Consider the following 19,170-nt stretch of genomic DNA (forward strand, 5'->3'; position numbering starts at 1 on the left):
TTAACAATCTCAGATATGCAGATGATACCACTTTGATGGCTGAAAGCGAGGAGGAGCTGAGGAACCTCATGATGAAGGTGAAAGAAGAAAGTGCAAAAGCTGGGTTGCAGTTAAACCTAAAAAAACCCAAGATTATGGCAACCAGCTTGATTGAGAACTGGCAGATAGAGGGAGAAAATGTGGAGGCAGTGACAGACTTTGTCTTTCTAGGCGCAAAGATTACTGCAGATGCTGACTGCAGCCAGGAAATCTGAAGACATTTACTTCTTGGGAGGACAGCAATGACAAATCTTGATAAAATAGTTAAGAGCAGAGACATCACACTGACAACAAAGGTCCGCATAGTTAAAGCAATAGTATTCCCCGTAGTAACCTATGGCTGCAAGAGCTGGATCATAAGGAAGGCTGAGTGAAGGAAGATAGATGCTTTTGAACTGTGGTGCTGAAGGAAAACTCTGAGAGTGCCTTGGACTGCAAGAAGATCAAACCAGTCCATACTCCAGGAAATAAAGCCAGACTGCTCACTTGAGGGAAGGATATTAAAGGCAAAACTGAAGTACTTTGGCCACATAATGAGAAGATAGGATACCCTGGAGAAGATGCTGATGCTAGGGAAAGTGGAAGGCAAAAGGAAGAGGGGCCGACCAAGGGCAAGATGGATGGATGATATTCTGGAGGTGACGGACTTGACCTTGGGGGAGCTGGGGGTGGTGACAGCCGACAGGAAGCTCTGGCGTGGGCTGGTCCATGAAGTCACAAAGAGTCGGAAGCAACTGATCAAATAAATAACAACAATTACGGCGAAAAAAAAGGGGAATGCGAATAGTGTAGTGGGCGCTATTTGCGTTTTTTCCCCGCTGTTTTAGCCTACGTAAGTATTTATGTAGCCTATCACTGAAAACAGCAGACACAAATGGCTGATGCGGCAGCCAGTCGAAAGACCAGCCACTGCCGCCGGAGCCGCCGCTGGAGCTGGCGCCGCCGGGACATCCGCCCCAGGTAAGCTTCATCCCGGGGGGGAATCCACGGGGGGGCGGAGGGCTGTTCCGCCACGGATTTCGGGGGGCCGAATGCCAGTGCATTCGGCCTCACTGAAATCCGTGGCGGAATTCTCCGCCATCCCTACTTCCGTGCTCCTGCTTTCTATATCCTAATATCCCAGTATTTTCCCTTAATGTGCTCTGATTTTCCATCTGTCAGGGTGGAAACTGAGCTGATAGAGCCCCAGAGCAGTTCTGATTCTGAGGAGGATTAGCAATCCATGTGAGAGAAGCCAGCTCATCCCTCACAGGCACAGCAGCTGGCAGAGATTCCACCTGCCGGCATTCCTGAGATAGATAGTGATCCTAGCAGTGAGAAAGTGTGGGAGGGGGGCTTGCTGGATGCTCGACGCAGACGCAAAGAGCAACGAGTGATGGAGGGTGTGGAAAGGAGGCATAGTGCCCATTTGGCGCACAAGCAACGGCCGCCTCCCATGGACCCAGGGGAAAAAGGGAGGATCTCTCCCTAGCCCATAAGTTCAGGGTCTTCAAGTGACTCTCCTTCAAACAGGGATCAACTGCCTACTTGGTGCTTAGGCCACTCTGCTGTTCCTTGCTTAGTCGCTGGTGATTAGCATATGATCTAAAGTCATTAAGTTGTAAAAGGATTAAAGCCTTGAAAAGAATCCTTTTGTCTGTGTCTTGAGTTGGCTATTGGAGTGTACTGAAAGAGGCCGCTAGGGTGCCTCCTGACACCGCCTTCATTACCATATCCAGTTGTAGCCCCCTCCCCTGCCTATCCATATGTGGCGGTGTTTGTATTTCCCTCCTGTCCAGTCACAACTCTCGATGGCCCCATGTCTTCTTCTGGCTACCGATCACATAGCTTCCTCAGCAGCCCCCATTTCCTCAGCAACAAGCAAAGGGCTGGATGTGCGCGTGCTTGTTTGATCTCGCAAGCTAAGCGGGGTCGGTCCCAGTCAGTGCTTGGATGGGAGACTGCCTGGGAATCAGGCTTCCTGCACTGAGTAGGGGGTTGTTGTATCCCTTCAAATGAGATTAAGTTTTACCCCCTCCTATGGAAGCTTCCAAGATCATGCCTCAATTAGAAAAAAAAACATCACGGAGAAGCCCTGATTCTGTGAGGATAACACCTTATTTTTTTAAAAAAAACATCAGGAACGGGGGATAGGAGGGGGTAAAACGTAGTCTCATTTGAAGGGATACAACAACCCCCTGCTCAATGCAGGAAGCCTGATTCCCAGGCGGTCGCCCATCCAACTACTGACCGGGGCCGACCCCGCTTAGCATCCGAGATCAGACAAGCACGCGCAGGAAAACAGCAGGAAAACAGCACAGCGCTCGAGTGTGAAGCAAGCTTGCGCATTCGATGAAGCACTGCAACGGGGAAAATGGGTGAATGTGAATAATCACATTTTAATACGAGAGCATTTAACCTGATGGGACACCGAATTCATTGCGATGGCGGGCGCAATGTAGATCAGCCCTTTGTTTCATGGAGGTTGCCTCCTCAAAATCAGATGAACCCGCAAAATAAAATGAAAGGAGATCAGCCCTGTCTTATAGAACAGAAAACAATATGTGATGTGTGAATCAAATTCCAGTTTAGAGCTATCCAGCTGTGGAAATCTATCAGACAGCTCTTGAATGAAAACTAACAATAGGGAGGGTACAGAAATAATAGTATAAGATGACAATCTTATACATGTTTAGTCAGGAAAAAGTCCTACAACACCCAGCATGCCTCTGCCAGCTGGCTGGGGCATGTTGGGGTTGTAGGACTTTTTTCTGTCTTAACAGGCATAGGATTGCACCCGAAATCATATTTAAAAAGTTACTTCTATAAAGTTACCCCTAAAATTATTTTGAGTCTGCTTTCTGCCTCTTCCTCCTGAGCTGCTTCAGAGGGCACCATCTGAAAGCTGTAAAGAGGGGAATGCAATAGACTACGTTTAGGGAACCTGTGATCTTTCTCCTTTGAGAGTGTCAGATTCCCCTAGGAACTGCATGGGGAAGCAGGGCTGTTGCCTCTCTTTTAGACAAAAGATCTTGCCTTGGTGATGTCAAGCCCCATCCTTAACACAGACCTAGCTGCATGCCTAGCAGCTAACAAACTGAATGAAGGGTACAAAGGGGGCTTGCATAAGAGAAAGGATTGGTGTAATGGAAGCTGAAGTCATGGATTTACTGGTTTTCCCCACCTAGCAGGACTGCAAGCATAGGCTACAGTTGAACAGGAATGAAGGCAAGAGGGGAAACAGGCAGGGACAGGGCTAGAGATATAACATTTCTGGAAATTTTGGAGCCATGGGGGAGAATCCACATTTGGGGCCTGAGTGAAATTTTTGAAGAATTTGAACATTATGCAATAATTCCTTTCTTTTTTGAATCTAAGCTTATTTTACAGCTTTAACAACATAAAGTGCATTGTTTATAACTTAGCACGTAATATTTACTATTTGGCATAATTCATGACATTTGCAGAGCAATCCCATGCATGTTGACTGTCTTACCAGATGTAGTCCATTTTGTTCTGTGGGTTTTAGTCAGAGATTGATTCTCAACCAAACTTCCAGGTTTTAACTCTGAACCTTTGGTACCCAAAACAGTTTTTTTGCAAATGGGTCTTTTACATTTTCTGCTCCAATCTCCTCTCCTCCGGACCTTTTTATCCTCCAGCAAGACACAGGAATAAATTGCTTGTTTCCCACTGTATAGCAGGGTGTCACTAGAGAGATTCACATGAACCCCCTCCTGTGCCTTCACAGGACACATGAGAGTGGCTGTGAGGCCATGCAGTCTAGCCACACCGCCATCTTTGATGCATGTCAGAGGAAATGCTTCCCTGCCATCTGCACATCCAGACAGCATGGGAAATAGCTCTCTATGTGCACTGATGTACATGTGTAGAGCTCCTCCATGTGCGGAGGGACTCTGGGCCAATAAGTGTGCCTCCTTGCATGGACAAGCTCTTCCCCAAACATTAGTATACATGGAGGGCTTTTCCCATGCCATCCAAGTGAGTGGAGGGTGCAGTGTTTCCACTGCAGGAGTGGGGTGTGTGTGTCATGGCTGTGGCTTGCATGTACATATGTCAGCAGAGGGCAAGGGGTAGCCCAAGTGGCTGCACAACCCTCCTCACACATTTTTTCCCAATGCATGGTGGGAAGTTTTGCATGAACCTTCTTTGTATCATAGTCGTTTGAGGGGCCAGGAGAAAAGGACCCTTGCTTCTAGGATGTCCAAACTAGATCAAAGGTCATCAGAAGGTGGCAAGCAGCAAGGTGGCAACGATCTCCACTTGCAGAAATGCATCTTGTATTTGAGTGTTGTTGTTGTTGTTGTTGTACATGTTCAGAATGTACACAAGAAACAGCATTCTTCAATGCTGCAGATAGTCTTCACATAAAAATCTTCACAGTGCACATTCTGAGTAAAACCTTGTCTTAAAAAGCATTTCACTCATTCCAAAAGAGAAAATTTAATAGATTTTTCAGTGTTCCCCCAATTTTCAAATGTTGTGTTGGAATTCTTTTTTACAGTCCTTGGGGAAAAAACTGACCCCCCCCATGTGGGTTGGACTTAATATCTACAGCAGGAAGTAAGTGTACAAATGGAGAAGTGGATGGGGTGAAGCTGACATCCCTACTGAATACACAGGGCTTCAAAGCCAGATTTTTGGGGAGCTAAGCACTCAAAGCCCTCTGCCTGCATGGATAAATCTGACCATTTTGCTTTCTCTCACATTTCAGATTTTTTTTTTAAACCAAGATATTTGAGAATTCTGGTAACTTCTTGTCAAAAAATGAACCTAACGTTATTCTCACCTATCCCTACTTTATAACAAGGTGTCCCCAGAACCACCCAAGACTCAGCTTACCTGCTCTTTCTTGGTTTTGATCTCTGTCTTATCTAATGTCTGCTCATTGCTATTCATTGCAAATCTCCCTTTCCCTCTTTTGACTTGCTAATGTAAGTTTAATTGATTTGCTAATGTAAATGGTACTTTATGTACAGGTTGGGGTGCCTCCGCAGCACGCCCTTCTCCGTGCTCAGCCGCTCATCCACCAGGAAGCTGCACTAGCTGGCAAAGTGCCGCTCACTTAGGGATGTACGAAAGTCACTTACCTTTCCGCGGATTATGTTGATGGTGGGGGGGGGAGGCGTTCTGTCCCTCCCCCCGGAATCCTCGACAGGGGGGAGGCACTCCGTTCCTCCCCCTCGGAATCCTCCACGGTTGGCTGTGCTCCACTGCAGCTCCGCGGAGCAACTGGCCAGCCCCAGCCAGCCCAGAGCCGTCCGCAGCTGGATTTCCGGCCGCGGAGGGCTCTGGGGGGGAAAAAACAAAACACGTACGCAAATGGCGGCAGCTATGGCCACCACCATTTGCGTTCCTTATTTTTGGCCGTCTTAATCTACGTAAATATTTACGTAGACTATGATGGGGAAAATAAAGGGGAACGCAAATAGCGTAGCGAGCGCTATTTGCGTCCCTTTTTGATTCACCGTTTTAGCCTACGTAAATCTTTACGTAGGCTAAAACGATGAATTAAAAAGGGACGCAAATAGCGCAAATATTTACGCAAATATTTACGTAGATTAAGACAGCCAAAAATAAGGAACGCAAATGGCGGCAGCCATAGCCGCCGCCATTTGCGTCCGCAGTTTTTTTGTTTTTTGTTTAACCCAGCCATGATAGGCTACGTAAATCTTTACATAGCCTATCACGTCGTGTTTTTTTTTTAACCCAGCCATGATAGGCTATGTAAATCTTTAGCCTATCACATCGTTTTTTGTTTGTTTTTTACAAGACAAATGGCGGTGGCGGCAGCCGGTCAGAAGACCAACCGCAGCAGCCACCACTGCCTCCACTGCCGGCGAAGCCACCACAGCCCGGAAGATCTGCCCCAGGTAAGTTTCGTCCCAGGGGGGATCCGCGGGGGGCAGGGGGGGCAGGCCGTTCCGCCACAGATTTCAAGGGGCTGAATGCATTGGCATTCGGCCTCACCGAGATCCGTGGCAGAATTCTCTGACATCCCAACGCTCGCTCCGGCTTATCTCTGGCTCCACCAAGTTGGGGGGCAGGGTGGGCTGGATGGCCCGCAGCATGTCGGCCTGGATCTCGTAGTGCAGGGGCAGGCACAGCACAGTGGCGGAGAAGCAGGCGAGTTGGTCCAACACCAGATGGCTCAGTCCTAATCCCCTCGCTCGCACTTCTGGCTCTGATCCAGGCCCAACTTCCCAAATAAGTACTGGGCCACAAAGTTGTGCAGATCACCGGGTGCAGCTTCTCTCAGCCTCGGGAGCCCCGTGTGAAGTAGGGCTGCACCAGTCCCTGTACAGTACCTTCAGGGAGCTGGGAGTAGATGTGGCGGCACCACAACCTGATGGCCTGATGGACAAACCGCGTGAAGTTGTAGTTACTGACCATGGGTCCCTGGACGAGAAGGTGACAGTGGTATGCCCCCTGCTTCTTCTCAGTTTGAAGTACCACCTCAATGCTACCAGGAAAGCAATAAAGCACAGTGTGCCACAGTTCAGCGGATACAGCCACTGCAAGGAAGTAGGGATGTACGAAGGTCACTTTCCTTTTTGCAGCTTGGACTTGCGGTGGGGGGGAGGCACTCCGTCCCTCCCCCCGGAATCTTCCCTGGGCCGGCTCCGCTCCACGACGGCTCTGTGGAGCCACCGGCCAGGGCCATCCGCAGGCAGAGTTCCGGCCGTGGATGGGCTGCTGCGAATGCAAATGGCGGCCGCCATAGCAGCCGCCATTTGCGTCCAGCGAAGTTGCCACGATAGGCTAAGTATTTACGTAGCCTATCATGGCAGGCAAAAACAAAACAAAACAGCATATGCAAATGGCGGCGGCTATGGCGGCCACCATTTGTGTTCCTTATTTTTCACTGCTTTAGCCTACATAAATATTTATGTAGGTATTATGGCAAAAAAAAGGGGAACGCAAATAGCATAGTGGGCATTATTTGCGTTCCCTTTTTTCCCGCCGTAATAGCGTACGTAAATATTTACATAGGCTAAAACGGCGAAAAAAAAGGAATGCAAATGGCGCCCACTACGCTATTTGCGTTCCCCTTTTTTTTGCCGTAATAGCCTACGTAAATGTTTACGTAGGCTAAAATGGTGAAAAATAGGGAAAGCAAATGGCGGCCGCCGTAGCCACCGCCATTTGCGTACACTGTTTTTTTTTGGGGGGGGGGGCTTGCCATGGTAGGCTACTTAAATACTTACGTAGTCTATCACAGCTATGATGAAGAAGCGAATGGCGGCTGCAGGATGGCCGCCATTCGCAAGTCAGCGCGGATGGCAGCAAGTAAGTGCTCCGTTTCGCATGCCTTTCGTGGGGCGGGGGCTTTGTTCCGCCACTGGCATTTGGCCTCACTGAGATCCGTGGCAGAATTCTCTGACATCCCTACAAGGAAGTCTCTTCAGGTTGGCCAGAGCTGCGAGTTGCGCCCCCAGCAGAGCTCCATTTCCTTGTCAGTGTTGTCTCAGATGAATTCATCCTGCAGCAGGTCAAAGTTCAGCAGGTGCACAGTGCAATTGTAGCCTAATTGAGAGCTCGTGACTCACTGACTCCCTGCCCAGAATGGTCCTCCTTAAATACCTGCCACCTCTCATATTTTGATATGCCACCCACAGTTACTGCCCCTTTTTATGCAAATCCTCCTGCGGTTAGCCAGCCTGGAGTTTTCCTTCCTCCTTTTATTTTTAGCACTAAAATTGCAGTAGAAAATATTTATGGTATTATATAAATATTAAACAACAGTAGCAGTAAATGATGTAGTAGTAATAGTAGTGGAATGCAGGTACTTCTATAAGAATTAAATACAACTATGGTGCTATATAGAATTAAGGATGAAAATGGATATATAATTCTTATTTAAGGATGACAGTGGGTATATAATTCTTATTTATGTATCTGATGGGCAAGTTTAACAATGCTGCTTTCTTTTCTACATTCAAAGAGCACCAAAACTTCACCTTGTAGTAGGAGCATCTTGTTAGCCAGAAGCAAAGCTACACACATCAGTAAATCCAATTTAAAGTCACTCAAAACACTAAAACATACCCTGACAGCAAAACTGTTAAGGATTTAGCTCAAGGATCTCAGTTTTGACTTTGAACCAGCCACATTATCATACTCAATTTATGCTTTCAATATTTATTTATTAACCTGAGTAAATACATATCTAATAAAAATGCATGTGTAAATACAACATTCAATTTTGAATCTTCATTCTTGGTTCAATCATATATTCAACAATTTCTAGATCACTGATCTGTGAGCTAGCAACCCTGGAGATGTTATGTAGAAAAAATTCAGCACATTGCCCAAAATGGCACAGTCAATTAATAGTCTTAAAACTATTAGCAGCTTAATCAGATTTATAATTTGACTTCAAAGAATCTATCTGTCAGTCTATATCAGATTTGCAGACCCACAACACAAAAGCTGGTATTTCTTGCAATGTTTCATTACTGGTATTCAACTTAGGTATGTGTGAATTGGCAAAACGCATTCCACTGGCTCAAACGCATTCTGATTCATTGTCATATCAGATTGTGAGCTTTGTTTCTTTCTGTTCGTACCAAAATTCATGAGTATTTCCATGTGCTTTTTACCAAATCAGTACATCAATTGTGCCATTCATTCATTCATTTATTTATTTATTTATTTATTTATTTTGATTTACAGGATTTATAAACTGCTCTACATCCAATAAGGTTCCTGAGTGGTGAGCAATAAGAAAGACAAAAGAATCAAATACAGAACTGAAATCTTTAGAATCAGATTATATCAATAAAATTGTGGCTGGTCAGTCAGGGAAGTCTTGTTTAAATAAATTAAAAAAAAATGTTGTCAGCAGGTGCCAAAAATGAAACAACACTGGTGCCTCCCTGACATCAACAAGTAGGAAGTTCCACATAGAGGGAGCCAATACACTGAAGGCTCTAGATGGACTGCAGGTTCATATGGAATCACCAGGAGCACCTCATCCGATGACCCCAGTGACCAGGCAGACTGATAAGGGAGAAACCGCTCTCTCAGATACCCTGGTGCCAAGTTGTTTAGGGTTTTATTCACCAATAACAAAAACTTAAACTGGCCTGGTAGCAAATAGGCAGCCAGCGCAGTTCCTTCAGTAAAGGTGTTGCGTGCTGAAAAGGGGCAGCTCCTGACACCAGCTGAGCTGCTGCATTCTGCAGTAGCTTCAGGGCAGCCCCACCTAGAACATGTTGCAGTAGTCCAGTCTTGAGGTTACTCCCACCTGTACCACTGTGGCCACGCTCTCCCTGTCCAGGAAACGATGTAGCTTTTAGGGATGTCAGAGAATTTCTCCATGAATTTCGGGGAGGCCGAATGCCAGCGCATTCGGCCCCCCGAAATTGGTGGAGAAACGGTCTGCCCCCCCACCGCCCCGGGACAGGACTTACCTTGTGCAAATGTCCCTGGCGGCGGCAGCTCTGGCGGCGGTTCGGCAGCAGCGGCTGCGGCGGCCAGTCTTCCAACCAGCTGCCGCCGCTGCCATTTCCAAGTAAAAAAAAAAGTGATAGGCTACGTAAAGATTTATGTAGCCTATCACGGCTATATTTTTAAAAAACACCATGATAGGCTATGTAAATGTTTATGTAGCCTATCACGGCTGAGTGAAAAAAAACACAAAAAACCGCATGTATGCAAATGGCTGCGCCCATGGGCGCCGCCATTTGCGTTCCTTATTTTGGCACATGTAGTCTACGTAAACATTTACGTAGACTATGGCGAAAATAAGGGGAATGCAAATACGCTATTTGCGTTCCCCGTATTTTCGCTGTAGTCTACGTAAATGTTTACGTAGACTACACGTGCCAAAATAAGGAACGCAAATGGCGGCGCCCATGGGCGCCGCCATTTGCGTACGCACGTTTTTTTTTTCACTCAGCCATGATAGGCTACGTAAACTTTTACGTAGCCTATCACAGCTGACTGCAGGGACGCAAACACCGGCGGCTACGGCTGCCGCCATTTTCGTCCCGGCAGGACAGGATTCGCGGCGGAAGGGACGGGGCACCTCCCCCACGGCCAGAATTTCGGGGGGGAGGGATGGGGCGCCTCCCCCCCGGCCAGAATTTCGAGGGGAGGGACGGAGCGCCTCCCCCCCACCGCAAATCAACTTTCAGGTTCAGGTAAGTGACTTTCGTACATCCCTAGAGCTTTCCAGTTGAAATTAGTAGAAAGCACTGCCATGGCCACTTGGGCCTCCAGTGTCAGAAATGAATCCAGGAGTACCCACAGACTATGAACCTGATATTTCAAAGGAAGTGCAACCCCATCCAGAACAAGCAATAAACCTGTAGGGATGGCGGAGAATTCCGCCACGGATTTCAGCGAGGCTGAATGCACTGGCATTTGGCCCCTCGAAATACGTGGTGGAATGGCCTGCCCCCCTCGTGGATTCTCCCTGGGATGAAACTTACCTGGGGTGGATGTTCCGGACGGCGGCGGCTCTGCCGGCGGCTCCGCTGGCAGCGGCTGGTCTTTCGACCGGCTGCCACGGTCACCATTTGCATCTTGGTCTTTGCTGTGATAGGCTATGTATGTATTTACGTAGCCTATCACAGCAAGCCAAGCAAAAAAACCAAACAAAACGGCGTACGCAAATGGTAGTGGCTATGCTGGCCGCCACTTGCGTTCCCTATTTTTCGCTGTTTTAGCCTACGCAAATATTTATGTAGGCTAAAATGGAGAAAAATAGGGAACAGAAATGGCGGCTGCCGTACCACCGCCATTTGCGTACGCTGTTTTTTTTGGGGGGGGTTGCATGATAGGCTACGTAAATACTCACGTAGCTTATCACAGCAGCCTGACTGGACGCAAACTGGACTACGGTGGCCACCATTTGCGTCTGCAGCAGCCCGTCCGTGGCTGGAAATCCAGCTGCAGATGGCCCTGGCCGGCTGCTCCGCAGTGCCGCCGTGGAGCGGAGCTGGCTGGGCAGGATTCCAGGGGGGAGGACCAGATTGCCTTCCCCCCATTGAGGATTCTGGGGGGAGGGATGGAGCGCCTCCCCCCCAACTGTGAAAAATTCCACAAAAAGGTAAGTGAGTTTCCTACATCCCTCCCTCCCTCCCAGACTATTCACCCTAGGATGGCTTCTTTTGAATTTCCCCCAAAGAGGATATGCATCACCAAAAAAGAGGACATTGATTTGCGTATACTAATGTTTATGTATAGATGCAAATGTAGAAATTATCATTATTATTTAAATAGAAATACAGTACATCTCACCATCGTGTGGAAGACTTTGACCAGGTGACCTATGTGCCTTGTTCAGTCTGCTGCCCTGGTGGTGTTGATGGGCAACTGCAAGGCCCAGCTCTTCCTTCTGATGGTTCTTTATCTTTAAAGCTGTCTTGGACTGGGCAGCCCTTCAAATAGGCAGCACCTGCAAAATAGAGGACAGTCCTCTGGGAAAGAGGACAGATGGTCACCCTATCTCCATCTTGCCATGATTCATCCTCAGTTTATTGGCCCCCATCCAGCCCATCAGTGAGTCTAGGCAATGATCCAGGACTTGCACAGCCTCACCTGATTCCGATGTCACAGGGAGATAGAACTGTGTGTGTCATCAGCATACTAATGGCACTTTGCTCCAAATCCCCTAAAAACCACTCCCAGTAGCTTCATATAGATGTTAAACAACATTGTGAGCAAGATGGTATCCTGCTGAACCCCACAGCTCAATCGCAAAGGGGCTGAGGAATAGTCACCAGTATTACTCTCTGAAATCGACCCTGCAGTTAGGACTGGAATCACTATAACACAGTGACTCTAATCCACAACCCATGGAGCTGGTCCAGGAGAATACCTTGGTCAATGTTTTCAAAAGCTGATGAGAGATTGAGCAGAATCAACAGAGTTGCACACATTTTTGGAAATGTATGCATTTTTTGCCTATTGATTAAAATGTGTTTGTGTGCATTTTTCAAAAGTACACAAGTTTTTCCATGGATGTTTTTCAAATGTATGCATTTTCCAAACACATCTGTTCATTCCACGAAATGCATTGCAAGCTCAGCAATGTATGGACTTCAGCCAGAGATGTTGTTTGGGTCAGCGTTCTGTTCTGCAAGGAGGGAACTGGGTCAATTCCAGTTAAAAATGAGCTGAAATAATTTCCCATACATTCCTACACTCCCCACTGACTTCTACTGCATCCTTCACTTGTCTCATTATATGTTTCTGGGGGAGAAATGTGCCAAAGAAACTAGAACTAGTTTACTAAAATGCAGCTGGTCACAAGATCTTTTACTTTGTTCTTATATTTCATACCTAACTGGCCACGATTGCCATGTTGTCTTTGAATGGGGTGCCAGGATTTGGTAAAAGCTGGTGTAATGTAGTGATGTAATTGTGCACATCCTTACCTGGGAGTAAGTCCCATTCAAATCCTTGGAATGTCTTAGTAGACATATCTAGGATTGCACTGCATGTCTGTGACTGTTATCTGGGTTGTAACATGTTGAAATATCACTTATGCCACACACTTGTTAGTTTTAAGCAAACCGTCCTCTTTCAGCTTCAGTCCCCACCCCATCCGCAATACATTTACCAAGTTAATGTACATAAGGCACCTTGAACATGCAGCAAAGATATATAAATGCTAAATATATTTATTAGAAAGCCCCATGTCCCATGAGTGCTGCCTCATGAGTAGACCCCAGTTCTGTTGCACATGTACTGGCAGCTTGGTACTCTTCAGATAAAGGTACATGCCCTCAAAATGCAATAAAGTCCTCCTATACTAGAGTATTTTAAATATGGCACAATATTTAGTGCTAAAGGTTGAACTCCAACACACACCAGTTTGTTGAAATGAATTTCTTTTGCAATTAGGGAATCTGCACTGTTTTAGCCTAGGGATGGTGGAGATTTATTGGGGGGAGGCACATTCATCAGCCTTCAAATTGACTTGCAGACTAGAATGTGGTCCAGTCTAGAATCTGTACCCTTGCCAAAACCTTCAAGGTGGTTCAAAGGCTACTTTTCAATTATTTATTTATTTTCTTTTTTTAAAAAGGGAGCTGCTAGAAGCAGCTGCCACATGGGTAGCAATGGGGCTGAAATTCTCTCAGGGTGTGTGCGTGCGTACAGGTATACGATCACATGCTCATAGGGACAGCCATCGTGTGTGCGTGCCTGCAAAGTCCATGTGATGAACAGCATGTCATTTCAACTGTGTGGCAGCTTCAAGCAGCTAGAAAAGAGTTTTAAAAAATAAACAATTTAAAAGGAAGCCCTTGGACCATCTCGTGAACTTGTACATACCTTTTTCTTCTTCTTAAAGAAGTTCATGTTATGCTTTCTGCATAAAAATAACTACAGCAACACTTGCAACTTGAAACAAGATTTAAGGGACCTAATATCAGTCACATTCGAAATTGGCATGGACCAAATTGAGCCTACTCTGTTTATCCCTAGCTAGTCCCAGCTTAAATTTCCTTTAGAAAATACATGTTTAGGAAGTAAACCTTAAATGTGTTATGCTGGCTTGTTGTTGTTCAGTCGTTCAGTCGTGTCCGACTCTTCGTGACCCCATGGACCATAGCACGCCAGGCCTTCCTGTCCTGCACACTCTCCCGGAGTGTGCTCAGGTTCATATTCATTGCATCGGTGATGCTATCTAGCCATCTCATCCTCTGCCGTCCCCTTCTCTTTTTGCCTTCAGTCTTTCCCAGCATCAGGGTCTTTTCCAGAGAGTTTTCTCTTCGCATTAGGTGGCCAAAATAGTTGAGCTTCAGCTTCAGTATCTGTCCTTCCAATGAGCACTCAGGGTTGATTTCCTTTAGGATGGACTGATGTGACCTCCTTGCAGTGCAGGGGACTTGTAAGAGTCTTCTCCAGCACCACAGTTAGAAAGCATCGATTCTTCGGCGCTCAGCCTTCCTTATAGTCCAGCTCTCACAGCCATACATTACTACTGGGAAAACCATAGCTTTGATTAGACGGACCTTTGTTGGCAAGGTGATGTCTCTGCTTCTTAGTATGCTGTCTAGGTTTGCCATAGCTTTCCTCCCAAGGAGCAAGCGTCTTTTAATTTCATGGCTACAGTCACCATCTGCGGTGATCTTGGAGCCCAAGAAAGTAAAATCTGTCACTGCTTCCATTTCTTCCCCTTCTATATGCCAGGAAGTGATAGGGCCAGATGACATGATCTTAGTTTTTTTAATGTTGAGTTTCAAACCAGCTTTTGCACTCTCCACTTTCACCCTCAACAAGAGGCTCTTTAGATCCTCTTCACTTTCTGCCATTAGGGTGGTATCGTCTGCATATCGGAGGTTGTTGATAATTCTCCCAGCAATCTTAATTCCGACCTCTGATTCATCCAACCCGGCATTTCTCATGATGTACTCTACATATAAGTTAAATAAGCAGGGTGACAATATGCAGCCTTGTCGTACTCCTTTCCCAATTTTGAACCACTCGGTTGTTCCATGTCCGGTTCTTACTGTTGCTTCTTGACCCTCGTACAGGTTTCTCAGGAGACAGGTAAGGTGGTCTGGTACTCTCATCTCTTTAAGAATTTGCCACAGTTTGTTGTGATCCACACAATCAAAGGCTTTAGCGTAGTCAATGAAGCAGAAAGAGACGTTTTTCTGGAATTCTCTGGCTTTCTCCATGATGCAGCGAATGTTGGCGATTTGATCTCTAGTTCCTCTGCCTCTTCTAAACCCAGCTTGTACTTCCGGTAGTTCTCGGTTCACATACTGCTGAAGCCTAGCTTGTAGGATTTTGAGCATCACCTTACTGGCATGTGAAATGAGCGCAATTGTGCGGTAGTTTGAACACTCTTTGGCGTTGCCCTTCTTTGGAATTCGAATGTAAACTGACCTTTTCCAGTCTTGCGGCCATTGCTGAGTGTTCCAAATTTGTTGGCATATTGAATGCAGCACTTTAACAGCATCATCTTTTAGGATTTTAAATAGCTCAGCTGGAATACTGTCATCTCTGCTAGCTTTGTTGTTACTAATGCTTCCTAAGGCCCACTTGACTTCACTCTCTAGGATGTCCAGCTCAAGTTCAGTGACCGCACTATCATGGCTATCAAGGACATTACTATCATGGCTATCAGGGACATTCAGATCTTTCCTGTAGAGTTCTTCTGTGTATTCTTGCCACCTCTTCTTAATCTCATCTGCTTCTGTGAGGTCCCTGCCTTCTTTGTCCGTTATCATGCCCGTCTTTGCACAAAACGTTCCCTTGAGATGTCCAATTTTCTTGAAGAGATCTCATCTCTAGTCTTTCCCATTCTGTTGTTTTCCTCGATTTCCTTGCATTGTTCATTTAAGAAGGCCTTCTTGTCTCTCCTTGCTATTCTCTATGCTGGCTACTGTTCCCATAAATAGCCAGTCATTGGTTGTCTCTAGCCAGGGATGGGAAAGAAGGCCACCTGAACCTTATATTTTCCCTTTCCTGCATCTCCGGTTTTACCGTAGAAGCAACCCTGGGAGTAGGGATGAATCTGACAAGACACAAAGATGAGGCAGCAGGGAAGACAGAAAACTGACTGCGGAGCAGGAAGTAGCAATGTCACTGCTCTGTGAATATTTCCTTCCTAGGCCCAAATTTCCTCTCAATGAGCCTGGTCTCCATATTTTGACTGAAAGTCTCCACTTACATGTACTATTTATTCAGATATCATGTTACAATATTATGTTTTTCATCCTAAGATAAGTTAACCTAAGGAAGTTTACAGAAGAAATGTTTGCCATACCCTCCTTCTGCCTGCAGCCCCTTAAAACCCCTTAAAACCTCACATTGATTGGGGTGTGTGTGTGTGTGTGTGTGTGATCCTTCAGACAAGCTTTTGGAAGTGGCTGGAGGAGGGAGGAGGGAGGAGGGAATGAGGAACTTTGCTTCTGTGAACTTCCTAACATTAACTTATTTTAGGATCCAAGCCTATGTCTTTATCTCCTTTTATCCTTGCAAAAATGGGAAGTTATTTATTAATTTCTTTTTCTGAGAAATATCAACTTGGCCAAGCATGCAGGGGATTTGAACCTACATGTCCAACATCAAAGGCTTCATCCCTTCCAACATGCCACACCTCTCAGAGAGTATTTCTCATCCCTGTGGTGTTTCACTTCCAGCACTCCTTTTCTATTGGCATTTTAACAGGACTTCTGCGAATAAAATCAAATACTTAAAATACTGAGAGAATGGCTAGCTTCCTTCTTCCCCTGGGTAAGAAAAAGTATAATCAATCCTCTATTTGTGCTATAGTAGCCTCTCATTTGCCACTGTCTTCTGCAAAGCCCTGGAGTTGTTCTAAAACATCAATTACCCTTTAACCGTAATATCTACATGACTTCACATCTGCTCTGCAGCTCAGACATCCAAAGTTTTTATCCATTTTCATTTTTACCTCTTATTCTTATATTAGCATGAAATTGGAAACTTCAGTTTGCACATTTCTATCTTGGCACCTGTTAAACAACCCAAATGCCAACAGATCTAGAATACTGAGCATCACATCATACTAGTATCAATTAACACAATACCATAAGTTAATGCTTGCCAAATGGAGGGCTAGTAGTGCATTCTCAGGTGCTGGAAACAGTTACTGAAGGATCTAGTTCAATACCAGAAATGACAGGAAAGGCAACATCCTAGTGGGGGGAAAGACATACAGGTAAATCCCAATAAAGAAAATTTCTATTGGTGGGTAAACTCTTTTTTCTTTTTCTAATGAAAACTACTCTCACAATACTCAGGAGCTCCTAATTCTGAAAGTAATACCTTACAACAAATGTCTCAGGTCCAAACTATGCATGAGGGCCTGTGTCTTTAAACAAAAATCTTCCCCAAACATGTGTAAATCTGTCAGAGGGAGGGTTATGATTTAAAGCAGAAAAGGGGTGTATGGATGGGGAAGTGAGAATGCCTGTTGTTTTCACCACCCCCACTATCCAATTCCCAAATGTCAACATCCAGTTCTTGGAGAACTCATTATTCCATTCCTCTCCTCTCCCACCAACACCACTCTATTAGGCTCTGGCACCAAAAGAGAGCCCACCTAGAGAGAAAATCAGCTGGAGAAGGGGCTGTGGAGGGGAATGTGGTAGGTATCTCAGGGGTCCATAGACCCACATGCATACCCTTCTGTGCTTTAAATCGGCCCACCTTGCACAAAATCGGGGCATAAGTTTTAAAGACCTATGTAGTTTGGCCATTCTTATTTCACAGACATGATCAACTGTATACCTATGCTGAAAATGTGTGTGTGAAAATAATTTTGACCGTGTTTAATTTTTTTCCATCTAGGTCTCCACTATTGAGATTAGTCCCTTTAATTGACTTACTGAACTATGTAGAATAGTCTCATAGACCCATAGCACTGAAAATGGTGAAAGGCCATCTATTCCAACTTCCCACCAGAAGGCAAGGACATTCACTCACCAAACTATGGTTGCTTCCACACTGGAGTCCTTTCACACTGCTGAGACACTGCTTTGCCACAATTAGCTGGAAGTGGAATAATGCTGCATTATTTGACAATGTCCTTCATCATGGCCAAGATCCTTCTCCACAGCTAATCACAAGTAAGTATTCACCCTATTCAGCAAAGGTCCCTTCCAACATTAATTAAACATTTCTGGTTTGCAGGTCATGCGTGTTTTGTTGCTTCTTAGTCATCAAGGCTGGGGGATTAGCAATGAATAGCTCCTTAATTGCCCCTTAAAAGCCTTGTCTTAACTGCCCCATGCTCATTTCTGTTCCGAGGAGTGGGGGAGGCTTTAATTAATGGTTTCCTTGCATCTTCTTTTTCCTTTTAATTTTTAATTTTTAATAGCATTATGGTGTTCTGGTTCACCCTAGAGCACACCAGAAGTGGAGAGCAGGTTCCCAATGGAAAAGCTGCATGTATAGTAATAGACTCAGAGAATTCAGCCTAGCAAGCATGATACTACTGAGGTCAACCAAGTAGCCTTCACTAGCATTTCAATCATATCTGAAGTAGGGATGTACCATACGAAAGTCACTTACCTTTTCGAAAGGTGACATTCACGGTGGGGGGGAGATGCTCTGTCCCTCCCCCCCAAATTCTCTCTGGCCGGCTCCACTCTGTGGCGATTCTATGGAGCCGCCGGTCCGGGCTGCCCTCAGCCGGACATCCGGCTGCTAGGCAGCCTGCACACGGATGCAAATGGTGGCAGCCGTAGCCACTGCCATTTGCGTCCCTGTATTTTGCCGTGATAGGCTACGTAAATATTTACATAGCCTATCACGGCAAAAAATAACAACAGCGAATGCAAATGGTGGCGGCTACGGCGGCCGCCATTTGCGTTCCCTTTTATTTTTGGCCGTGATAGCTTACGTAAATATTTACATAGCCTATTATGGCAAAAGAGATGGGCACAAATGGCGGCCACTACACCATTTGCGCCCCTCTTTTTTGCTGTAATAGGCTACATAAATATTTACATAAGCTATCACAGCCAAAAAAAAAGGGAACACAAATGGCGGCCGCCATAGCCGCCGCCATTTGCATTCCCTCTTTTTTGCCGTGATAGGCTACGTAAATACTTATGCAGCTTATCATGGCTTCTGCAGGGATGCAAATGGCATCCCTGCATTAGCCATGATAGGCTACATAAGTATTTACGTAGCCTATCGTGGCTATAATGAAGAAGCGAATGGCGGCCATGGCCGCGGCCACCATTCGCAAAGCAGCACAAATGGCAGCATGTAGGTGTCCTGTTTTGCGCGCCTTTTGTGGGTTGGGGGGCGGGGGGGCTTTGTTCCGCCACGGATTTCAGGGGCCTGAATGCACTGGCATTCGGCCTCACTGAGATCCATGGCGGAATTCTCTGACATCCCTAATCTGAAGATTAGAGTAGGGATGTACGAAAGTCACTTACCGTTTCGCAGGTGTGATTCACGGTGCGGGGGGGGAGGCGCTCCACACTTCCCCCTGAAATCCTAACCTGGCTGCCTCCGTTCCACGGCAACTCTGTGGAGCCGCCGGCCGAGTGCATTCGCAGGAGTATGGAGCCTATTTACGTAGGCTCCACATATTTACGTAGCCTATCACGGTGAAAGACAGGGGCGCAAATGGCGGCCGCTATGCAATTTGCACCTTTTTTTTCCTGCCGTGACAGGCTACGT

General features: G+C 46.1%; 1 long non-coding RNA gene across 1 annotated transcript in view; it reads left to right on the forward strand.

Moving 5' to 3' along the window:
• LOC146352318 (uncharacterized) overlaps positions 1-19,170 on the forward strand; it is a 36,122-nt gene that overhangs the window by 13,506 nt on the left and 3,446 nt on the right. Inside the window, exon 2 of the long non-coding RNA XR_014787347.1 lies at positions 17,326-17,603. This is a non-coding gene — a long non-coding RNA (uncharacterized LOC146352318). The remainder of the gene's footprint in view (positions 1-17,325; positions 17,604-19,170) is intronic.

Source organism: Heloderma suspectum, chromosome 2, assembly GCF_057233095.1.
Source record: "Heloderma suspectum isolate Gila_16-S chromosome 2, 16-S_ref, whole genome shotgun sequence".
Lineage (NCBI taxonomy): Eukaryota > Metazoa > Chordata > Lepidosauria > Squamata > Helodermatidae > Heloderma > Heloderma suspectum.